The 12,532-nt window shown below is 46.6% G+C and overlaps 1 pseudogene; it reads right to left on the reverse strand.

Moving 5' to 3' along the window:
- Positions 1 to 517: 517 nt before the first annotated feature.
- LOC138297123 (small ribosomal subunit protein uS8-like) overlaps positions 518 to 12,532 on the reverse strand; it is a 57,960-nt pseudogene continuing 45,945 nt past the window's right edge.

The raw sequence follows: 12,532 nt of genomic DNA on the forward strand, positions 1-12,532 counted from the left end.
AGAACATCATTTGTATAGTGTTTGTACTACAGGGACTGACAGGACTGCAAAGACCAGAAAGGCCATGTGGCTGTGAATCTGGTCAGCAGCCCAGTGTCCACTGCTACAAATACCCTTTTCTGGCAAGTCTCAAATGACGTCTACTTACCTGTGGGAACAACATTTGTATAGTGTGTGTGCCACAGTGACTGACAGGAAGATATAAGCCAGGAAGGCCCTGTGTCTGTGAATCCAACCACCAACCAAGTGTTCACTGCTACATATATCCCTGTCTGACAAGTCTCAAATGAAGTTTAATCACCTGGGGTTTCACAAATGTATAGTGTGTGTATGACAGGGACTGACAAGACTGCAACTCTCAGCGGGTACCGTTTCTGTAACTCCTAACACCAGCACATTATAACCTTGTCCAAATCCCCCTGTCTGTCAACTCACAAGTATACTCACCTGGGAGATGACACTGGTCAGGTGTGGCAAGTACCTAGACTTAACTGACTGCAACTCACAGGCGGCACTGTTTACAATTTGTTAGTCTGCCTTTTTACATTCTAGAAAAAGAATCCTAGGATTTTGCCTCCTGTATGTTTTCGCCTAGCTTCTTTGTGGTCCATATTGCCAGCTGATGTTGTGAGAACAATGTTTCAAACTGACGGGATGGCAACAGTTTGTTCTGCCACTTTTCCAGATCCTTCTGTTGTACATCAAACCATGGACTAGTTACACCACACTTAATTAATCTGCCAGTGATGTTCCCAATAATTTTCCCAGCTCTGTGATCATCAATGATTTCAAATTCACCAATGTAGCCATGTTTCATCATTATAGTTAAGAAACGCACAATGACTTTGAAGCATGGTCTGAATGGAACCTGGTGTTTTCCATGTTTTTCTGCATTGTTGATACTTTTTAGAGCATCTTCAAGAACATTCATGCGCACCAAGGTGACGGTCCTGCAATGTGGCACAAAGAAGAGGCACTATTAGTCTGTCTATAAACACCAGAACAGTGTACACATGATCAAAGAGCACAGTTTCCCAACTCTCACTATCAAATTATGCAGATGTGTGATACTGTTTGTATAGTCTGTAATAGAGAGAGTGACATGACTGCTAAGGCCAGGAGCCTATGTAGCTCACGCTACAGACACAAACTCAGGGCCCATATGCATGATTAGCCATGTCTGTGAAATCCCGATTGATATGAACTCACCATTTGTGATATGCTGGGAAGTAGTGGGACTGACGAGAAAGCTAAGGCCAATCGGACCTGTCCCACATACTCCAAAACCAAAATCAGTGTTCACTTGCCCAAACCAATCTAGTAGAGAAGACCCAAATGAACTCTACACAACTCAGAATATGCAAATTGTCGAGTATGTGTAGTGGAGACATGACTCTGACTCCCAGGAGACACTATTTCTCCTAACATAAAAAATAAAAACACACCAGTAGTCACTTGATCAAATGCCCTTGCCTGATATATCACATTTGAGATTCACTGTGTCTGACTACCTAGCTCCATCCTGATCTTCTAACCCAAGATGAACCCATTGAGGACAGGCATCACAGCTTACCCAGTGTGCTAAACAATGACCCCAAAGGCTCCAAGAAACATAAACAGATTGGTATTGACAGCACACACATTAACACTGCACTAGCCATATGATGAACTCTGTCACATATACTACAAACTCCTCGGTCTGCCTGTATCACATTCAACTAGGTCTCAAAATGGCTAAATACCTAACTTGCAACGTGTGACATGCAACGGTGGCAGGTTGACACTCCTAGGTCATCCCCCCAAAGGGACAATGAATTGCACATCTCAGAAGCTGTGACAGTCAAGGAAAGCTGGCATGCTCAACAAATGTCATGTCAAAATAACCATTACTACTTGTCCCTGTCACAATATGTTTACATGCTAGACGACTGTGTACATGGTCTCTGTGAAATGTCACTGTAAATAATTGGAAGTAAATGTCATAATACAACCAGTAACATTGCATCTTTCACATCAATTGGTTGTGCTGCCACTGGCCATACAGAGGAACTGATGACAACACTCTTAGACATCTTGGCATGGAGTACTGTACTAACCCATTTGGGCAACTTTGTCAGACACACTAGTTAGTCTCATTGTGGCCACAAACACACTTTCCAGCCTGGTTGCCTCTGCATCATGGCCTACCATGCACCCCAACCTAGAACACTGACAACCATCTCATACCCCCCAGTCCAGGATCCTGAGTGACAACACCACATCTCTGACAATGATGGTCCAAGAACCAGTGGGAGAGGGCACACTGTGATAAAGGAACTGGCCCCTGGGAGTAGGGTGCATGGGAGGGATGCTGTGAGCCAGTGGGGTGAGGTCACTCTGGATGTTCCTGGCCAACAGACCATTAGCCATGTCTTGGGGTTCTATCAGGAGTCCCAAGGCATGATGGGCCAAGAACTAACTGAACTCCATGGAATGAAGCAGCTACAGAGGGAATTCATACAGGAAGTGCATGCACCATGGGAGGCTCACAATACCAACACGGCTTCCCTAACAGGGGCACTGAGTGACATCATTACCACCCAGAGAAGGGATCAACAGCACGAATCCACCCCTTCCCTTGGCATGTCTACACCTGGCACCTCAGCATGGGTGCCAGCCACTGAAAGGGATGCCCTGTCAGCAGAAGGACTCACCTCAGACACCCCTGTTTCTGTAGCAGCAGATTACCTCCACCATGAGTGGGGAAGCCCAGTGAAATGCCTAGGAGGTCCGGATGGCAAGAGACCTATCACTGCCAGCAAGTGACCTCTTCCCAAATTACTTCCTTTGTGTTCCACATGTTTACTCTGTTGACTGTTCCCTAACCACCTTCCATTTCCAATGGGAGGAATAGAAAGAACATTGGTCTTACAATGCTGTGGCAGCTACTACAATGATTGTATCTACCAGGACTGAACCCTTCACTACTCTGTTCCATCATATACCTATGTTTTGTTCTATTCACAAATTTGGAATAAATACCACCTATTTCAAAGTTTGTGTCTGCTTGCTTCTGTTCAAATTGTGCTATGCTGATATGTAAAATGATATGAAGCAAATGATAACAGCACAAGAAACTAGTACTTGGGGGGATGTGTTACAGGTACAGTATCCTGCTAAGGATTACAACCAACACACAGAAACACATTGGTACAGCATCTGGTCACACCAAACATTTTACTCCACTGTACAGCACGCAGGCTGTCTAACTGTCTGGACTGTCATAGCCCAGAAAGGGTGATTCAAATTGTGTCAAGGTACACAGATCAAGGTATAGCACCCCATACCATAGAAGGAAGGACCTTGTTAGTCATTGTGCGTGGATGTTGACACTAGCTTGAGCGTCATCACACACCACACCAAAGCAATACAACATCACATACCCCAAAGTACAGACAGAGGGCAGTACAACAGTCCTTTATCACATGCATATCATGATCCAAACACCATGCAACTGTTGATATGACACAAACATATTTCACTGTACTGGCACAGGCACTGTGGTCTGCAATGATGAAACACATCTACGGCTACATACAGGTCATACAAGAAGAGTGATTAGTCTATATGAAGAATGAATGCCTTGCTTGCAAATTATGACAACAGATTTCATGACCACATGATCACACACATGAGGCAATCAGCCCACCACAGCACACTAAACAAGTTCAATGTGCACTTCATACCTTCCAAACAAACACTGTCAAAGCTGCTTGGCACAGGTCTCATTCACCCCAAATATGTGACCTACATTACCTGGAACAATCAATGTACATTTCCAATGACGGAACATCATCAAAGACCTGCCAATGTCACAACTCTGAAATGCCCACATGAGGATGTCATGGTGAAGGTACCTGGACAAAAACAAAATAAGGAGTATGGAATTTAATATTTTCTATTACCCAATTCATATGGCAAGCATCTGGAAAGAAACCTACATTGCAATGAGACTGACACAAATGATGCAGCTAAACAAAGGTGGGGACATGTCATAGATTAATCCTTCATGCACCCTTTGGCTGAACATTGCAAAGTAACAGCTCCCTAGATATTCCAAAAACACTCTACCACACAAATTCTATCAACTACAATTCTTCGTACAGTCACAGTAATTACATCACATGACATACAATCAAGAAAAGTGGGTGTTGCAAGTCAGCTCCCTCATCTTCACCACTGTCATACTCACTCAGCATTTCATGGGTCTCACTCAGTGGCACTGCGGGCTGCCCCTCCTCTGGCATGTACCGGATTTTCCTCTCCAGGGCTCGGTTGTGGTATATGCAGCATGCCACAGTGATCTTACACACTTTTTCAGGTGAGTAAAGGATGGCTCCACTAGTCTGGTCCAGACAGACTTCCCCTGGCATAGTTGGATTTCGTGTTGGCGTCAACAAAATTGGATGGTCTGGATATCCAGAGTCTCCTGTTTAGGGATTGCATGAATGTGCAACAATTAGTCCCTCTTATCAGAATTGTGCTACCAGACATTGCCCACACACCAACAGGACAGATTAGACTTACCAACCGGCCAGACCCTCTCTGGGTAGAGTTGTGACATCAGCTGGGGGATTCTGCTGTTCCACATAATGAAGGAATTATGGACTGAACCCAGATATCGACCTGGGAAATGTGAAGATTTGCCAAACATTCAACTTGGATGTTGATGGAATGGATGTTCTTTTGGTTGCGGTGGGACCAAGCCAACATGTGTGCCATCAATAGCCCCCACCACATGTGAGAGGCAAGCCAAACCATAAAAGTCAGCCTTCACATGGGTTAAACCCTCACGCCCGGGAAACTGGATGTAGCTGACAATGTGTTTCAACACTGCTGAGGAAACATCCTTCAACACCAGACCAAGCAGACTTTGGGACATGCCACTAAATGTTGGAAGAACGCTGTGGCTAGGAAGTGCAATAATGACATGACTTGTACAATGGGTAGTATGCTGTTTGGATATTTAATAGTTGACATCAGATCTGCCTCCAACTGATCACATAAGTCCACTATTGTTTGCCGATTCAGACGATATAGGGGTATGACATGGTGTTCTTCTGTGCTCTGTAGGTCTGGCAGTGGATGGTAGACAGGTGGATGATGTATCCTCCCGCTCAGCCTGCAGAGGTCAAGGCCTGACAAATGTATCTCCCAATATGGGTCTTAGTTCAGGCTAGGGTGAAGTCACTGTGCCCACTCCCTGTACCCCAGCAGATCCTTTCATGTGTGAAATATGAGGCTCTGGGGAAAGATCCTGCCCAGAATGCCTCATTCCTTTGATTAAACTAGGAATGGGTACAGAGGTAAGTCATTAAGCTAATCCACATATACATTTTGCCTCATTGTCAATGTGTGTCTTTGACTCATGACAGATTCATTACTCCCACAGCTCTGTTGTCACCTTCCCACAGGTTATATTTGTCCTGTACAGGCTTATTGCATGAATGACATTCCCACAGTGCAGACAATGTTGTTTCCTGGGAGGCCATGATATGTGACTGTGTAGTCTAGACACCTAGCAGAAACTGTACAACACATGCCTTTGTTTGTTGGATGTCATCTCTGTGCGATAGACACATATGTCTAAAGGAGTGTTCTGTGGTACAATTACATACCACAGTACCCCAACCCCTGAAGTGGCATGAATATGCGCTTGTTAGTCCACATGTTCATATATGGACAAGGATGACACTTTCTGTACCCACCATTGCTGTCCCTTCATTAATACCCATGTGTGATGTTTGAGTTTGTACTCTGGCAGTAGCCTGTAGTAGCTGTTACCAGAAAGTGATCCTCACAGACTGTGAATGTGTTGTTGTTTTCATGCCTCAGGGGTATTCCCTTCAGAACCCACAGGGATGTGATGTGGTTCATAGTGGCTCACATCTCAGCTAGACTGCTATAGCATGGGCTACATGATGTCAGTAAGCTGGCTTAGTCATTGTAGGGCCTGAGCAAGGTGGTGAGTTGGGAAATGTATGTCTGCAGTAACGTCCCTGTACTTCTTGGCTCGTATGTGTCACACCAGTTCTAGATTGCTGTTTCTGACATGTATGTGACTCACCCATTTGTAATGAAACTTGTGATCATAATCTCTTGATTTGTCTTTTGCATCCATGCAGGTCAACACCCCACAAAAGAAGGGGCTGTGGTGAGCCATCGCCAAGAAGGTGAGGACCCTGAGGGTCCACAGCTGGCAGAACTCCCACTGCACGTTATGGGTACTGGTGCCTCACAGCAGTCTGTAATGTAAAAGAGTCCAACATACATGTGTCAGGGCTTACATTGTTATTTGGATGTAGGTATAGGTCACTAATTTCCCTTGGTAAATGGGGACTGTCCATTCACATGATTTATGTTCCATCACTGTTGTCAACATTCCTTGTGCCTGCATGCCAGCATATGTCCCTTTCTCTTTAGAAAACATTTGCAAGCTGCAGTTTCATGCATGGTCTACTCATGTTGATGAGATGATGTCTGTATTCCCTTACTTATATGGGCATGGCAAACTGTTTATGGAAGAGTACATTTACTATGGGGGTACATTTCATGTTGTACCACAGACAGGAGTGTGTCACCATCATTTATTGGCTGACACATACCCTCACCCATCATAGCATGTCATTTGGCATGTACAACTGCAGTATTAATGAGGGACATGACAGGGAGGACTAGAGGGTAGAACCGCAATGTAGATATCTATGCCCTTGATGTGGTATCAGGTGGAAAAGGGCACAGCACATGCATAAGACTAAGGTTTGTAACCTGACTGTTGGTATGCATCATGGAGTGACTTGCAGTTATGTTGAAATCAAATGTGTTTTGGTACACCCATTCATCCACAGACAGAAATCTGGGTTTGCATGAGCAAAATGGGGAGAGTGAAGTTGTTTCACTTTGGCTAACATGTTGAGAGCCATCTACAAGTCCTTGCAAATTTCTGTGTCTCTCCAACATACAATGGACTAATGGCTTCTACTAAAGCACTCAGAGTATGTCATTGTAAGGTGTGAAAGACATTAGTGGCTAAAGCCCTGGGGCTTGCTGATTCATTGTGTTGTTTATTTGGGGACATCTCTCCCAGACATCTTGCACATGAGTTCTTATCCACACCACATGTGTGGCCTACCGGAGCAGCAATAATATAACCTTCTTGACTCTGTTGGGGCAAATATGGTGAAGTGTTCATTGTTTATATGTTTCTAGTTTTACATGATTATTTCCATGTCATCTTCTCAAGAATATTGTACTGTTGTTATCAACATAGATTCTGTATCATCAGTCCTCAATGTTGGATCATCATGTATGTGACAAAGAAATGTGTGCATGACTCGGTGTGGGATCTGTGGAAATGCATTTTTTTGGCCTACTATTGGATGCAAACAGGAGACTGTGGTCTGCTCCATAGAGCAAAGCCTTTAGGGTGATGGTGTCTCCTGATGGGCGAATGGTCATTGTGATTGCACAACTACAGCCACGCAATTGTAGTTGTTTGAGATCCTACATTTCTTGGGTGCAACTGCTGCCAGTTCATATGGCATAAAGGCAAATGGTATGTCATATGTGTGGGCCACTTAGGTGGAATTTATTGCTGGGGCCAACTTGAAATCATGGTACTGTTTGCTAATCAGAGCTGTTGTTCAAGTGTGATCATGGACATGTGATTACCCTATTTATGTTTGTATCTGCAACATCAGCACCTGCAAGCAAAGGAGATGGGGCAGAGCCAAGTGGGGAAGCATCTGGCCATGGAGATTCAGGCCAAGAGACCACTGACATAGAGAGACCCAGTGGCACGGAGGGAGAGGGGAGTGCCACGTGTGGACCTCAACATCATCCTCATCATTATCATTGGATTCATCTAATTCCTCTTCCAGTGGGCACTCTGTAGTGATAGCAGACCCATCAGGGCATCTGCAGTACCATCCAAGTACCATCCCGATTCTATCTCCGCCCTTCCTGTTGCTCCCCATCAAGTTGCCCGTATCCACTCACTCAAGAGGGTGGATGTCTCCTTTGCCACAGGCACCTCCGCCCCAGCCGCTGTTACCCATGCTGCCCTCAGTGTGGAGGCTAATGACCTCCTGAGAAGTAGCTCTGTGGGTCAGTCAGCCATTATGAATGCCATCCAGGGATTGGCTACCCAACTGCAACAAAATCAATGCATTCCGGGAACGGATTCATTGTGCAATCGCTGTCCTACAGGGATCTTTTCAGGTTCTGGCCTCCACACTGATGGCAGCCTGTCACCCCCCACATCCGGTCCCCTCTCCTCCTCCCTCTCCCCAATCCAAATCCACCTTACCCTACCTACTCAAAGAACTCAGACAGATCCACATACATCTACACCAACACAGAAGATGAGCACACACAAACACAAGCACCACAAAACACAGGCATGCAAGGAAACAACATCCACCCACAAATACAACAATCACGTCTTCACAAAACACCCCTACCACACCCGCATCGGACACAAAACATCAATAACACCCACAGACATAACACCAACAGTCACTGACACACCCACAATACCCATCATACTTGCAGACACTACCACAGCAGACCCCCAGAAATCCCCCACAGGTACTGCACCCACAGACGCCACAACTGCAGACACACAGACATCCACCACATTCAGCCAACCCACAGGCACCACCACAACAGCCACACACACATCGATCACTCCATCCCCTGGCACCTCCACCGCCCAGTCCCCCAAGACACACAAAAGCACTCACTCACCCACCCAACAGACACCCACCACACACAAGCATACCTCCCAGAAGCACAAACCCACAATATCCACATCAACACAGCAGACAACCACTCCCTCAACCTTAAAATCCCAACCCCATTCTGTTGACCACACCCATGTCCCTAAGACATTATTTATGTTTGACCTTGACTTTTTCCCTGTTCCCTCTACCCCATCCCAAACCCAAGAGGTGCCCATCTACCACCTAGCCCCCCTACTGCCTCCCAGACCTCCCCTGCAAGCACCCATACCTCTCCCCCAAGAGGAAGCCCAACCCTCCCAAAAAGAAGGCCAAAACCCCCTCCCAAATACACCCCAGATAATCCCTGAGGTGCCTGCTCCATTGATGCCCCTTCGTGTGGAGGTCCATGTCAGTTGGGAGTCAAGTGTAGACACTGTGCTCTTATTGGACTGTTTTGGAACTGGCAAGAGGCCTTTGGACTTCAAATATTTATTGCCTATTAAACCCAATCGGTTATATTTTGTGGGTATACATTTGTCCTGCAATTCCTTTTCTACATTATTGTTGTTCCTTAGTGACTTGTGTTGTGTGGCTACAGTTGTGTGTGTTTGAGGCTGGTTGTTGCACCATTTCCATTTGCAGTTGTTTGCAGTGTCTGACTTTATGGGCTGTGCTGGTGTCTCCCAAGAAAAGGGTATATGTTGGTTGTATGGATATGTGGGTGTAAATGTGTAAATGTGCCAGGGCCAGTTATCCCTTATTAGTAGATCAGTGGTGTTCTAGCAGCATAGGCTGATAGAGGTAACTATAGCAGAGCAGCTTAGGTTGAACTAGAAGACATGCAAAGCTCCTACTATACCACTTATATCATATGGCACTATATCATAAGAAACACAATACTCAGAGTTACTAAAAATAAAGGTACTTTATTTTAGTGACAATATGCCAAAAGTGTCTCAGAGGATATACTCCCCTAGGAGGCAAGTAAAATACACAAAATATACACACACACCAAAATCAGGTAAGTAAAACACTTAGAAAAGTAGTGCAAACACTGTAGAACACAATAGGAGACAAGAGGCCTAGAGGCAACGCTAACCATTTACTCCAAAAGTGGAATGCGAACCACGAATGGACCCCAGGCCTAGTGTAGTCTGTAGAGGGTCGCTGGGAGTGTAAGAAAGCACTAAGGGTGTCCAAGATACCCCACCCCAAGACCCTGAGAAGTAAGATTAAAGTTACCCTACTGCCTCAGAAAGACAGTAAAGTCGAGATAGGGGATTCTGCAAAGACAACAACTGATTGCAAAAGACTGAAGATGGATTCCTGGACCTGACGACCTGCAAAGTAAGGGGACCAAGTCTAAGAGTCACGCAAGTGTCCGGGGGGGGGAGGAGCCCACTAAACCCCGGATGAAGATGCAAAATGGCTGCCTCCTGGTGGAAGAAGCCACAGATTCTGCAACAACGGAAGGTGCCAGGAACTTTTCCTTTGGTCAGAAGATGTCCCACGGCGTGCTGGAGGATGCAGAGTTGTTTCCACGCAGAAAGACCAGAAGCAAGCCTTGCTATGTGGAAGAGTCGTGGTTGAAGATTATGGGCGCTGCCACGGCCCAGTAAGGGCCAGGAGGTCACCCCTTGGCGGAGGAGACAGAGGGGGCACTCAGCCACAGAGAGAGTCCATGCAGAAGCAGGCAGCCCCCACAGAAGCACTTGAACAGGCGCTCAAGAAATCTGAGCATGGCGGTTGTCTCAACACAACAAAAGAGGGTTCCACGAAGCCGGACGTCAATTCAGTGAGTTGGGCAATGCAGGACAGGCTGCTGGGGTCCTGAGCTGTGATGTGAGGAAATCTTGCAAAAGTACACAGAAGCCCTAGCAGCTGCAGATCACGCATTACAAAGCATTACTGTCTGGCGTGGGGAGGCAACGACTTACCTCCACCAAATTTGGACAGAAGGACCACTAGACTGTTGGGGTCACTTGGATTCAGCTCCTGTGTTCCAGGGACCATGCTCGTCAAGATGAGAGGGGACCCAGAGGACTGGTGATGCAGAAGTTTGGTGCCTGCGTTAGCAAGGGGAAGATTCCATTGACCCACAGGAGATGTCTTCTTGGCTTCCTGTGCAGGTTAAAGGCAGACAGCCCTCAGAGCATGCACCACCAGGAAACAGTCGAGAAAGCCGGCAGGATTAGGCGCTACAATGTTGCTGGTAGTCTTCTTGCTACTTTGTTGCGGTTTTGCAGGCGTCCTGGAGCAGTCAGCGGTCGATCCTTGGCAGAAGTTGAAGAGAGAAGTGCAGAGGAACTCTGGTGAGCTCTTGCATTCGTTATCTGAAAAGAAACCCACAGGAGAGACCCTAAATAGCCCTCAAAGTAGGATTGGCTACCCAACCAGGTAAAAGCCCATCAGGAGGGGTCTCTGACGTCACCTCCTGAGACTGTCCACTCAGAGGTATCCATTGTGCCCTCACACCTCTGCATTCAAGATGGCAGAGGTCTGGGACACACTGGAGGAGCTCTGGGCCCCACCCCTGGGGTGGTGATGGACAGGGGAGTGGTCACTCCCCTTACCTTTGTCCAGTTTCGTGCCAGAGCGGGGGCTGGGGGATCCCTGAACCGGTGTTGACTGGTTTATGCTAGGAGGGCACCATCTGTGCCCTTCAAAGCATTTCCAGTGGCCAGGAGAGGCTACTCCACTCAGGCCCTTAACACCTATTTCCAAAGGGAGAGGGTGTAACACCCTCTCTCAGAGGAAATCCTTTGTTCTGCCTTCCTGGGACTGGGCTGCCCAGGCCCCAGGGGGGCAGAAACCTGTCTGAGGGTTGGCAGCAGTGGTAGCTGCATAGACAACCCCATAGAGCTAGTTTGGCAGTACCCGGGGTCCATGCTGGAGCCCCGGGGATGCATGGGATTTGCATCCCTATACCAGATTTGGCTTGGGGGGACAATCCCATGATCTTAGACATGTCACATGGCCATATTCGGAGTTACCTTTGTGAAGCTACACATAGGTATTGACCTATATGTAGTTCACATGTGTAATGGTGTCCCCGCGCTCACAAAGTCTGGGGAAATTGCCCTGAACAATGTTGGGGCACCTTGGCTAGTGCCAGGGTGCCCTCACACTTAGTAACTTTGCACCTAAACTTCACTAAGTGAGGGTTAGACATATAGGTGACTTATAAGTTACTTAAGTGCAGTGTAAAATGGCTGTGAAATAGCGTGGACGTTATTTCACTCAGGCTGCAGTGGCAGTCCTGTGTAAGAATTGTCTGAGCTCCCTATGGGTGGCAAAAGAAATGCTGCAGCCCATAGGGCTCTCCTGGAATCCCAATACCCTCGATACCTAGGTACCATATACTAGGGAATTAAAAGGGTGTTCCAGTGTGCCAATCAGAATTGGTAAACTGAGTGACTAGCCTGTAGTGACAATTTTAAAAGCAGAGAGAGCATAAACACTGAGGTTCTGGTTGGCAGAGCCTCGGTGATACAGTTAGGCACCACATAGGAACACATACAGGGCACAAGGTATGAGCACTGGGGTCCTGGCTAGCAGGATCCCAGTGACACAGGCAAAAACAAACACACACACAAGTAAAAGTGGGGGTAACATGCCAGGCAAGATGGTACTTTCCTACAAAATGTAATTATGGTGTCATGGCATTGTGCACTGTTTGTTATGGTAAGTATTTCATCTTGTGTTGCTCAATGTGAGCATGTATGGTGTTAGATCTGTCCCCTGATATGGCTTATGGATTCATCTGATGA

The sequence above is a fragment of the Pleurodeles waltl genome, chromosome 5, assembly GCF_031143425.1.
Source record: "Pleurodeles waltl isolate 20211129_DDA chromosome 5, aPleWal1.hap1.20221129, whole genome shotgun sequence".
In the NCBI taxonomy this organism is placed as follows: Eukaryota; Metazoa; Chordata; class Amphibia; order Caudata; family Salamandridae; genus Pleurodeles; species Pleurodeles waltl.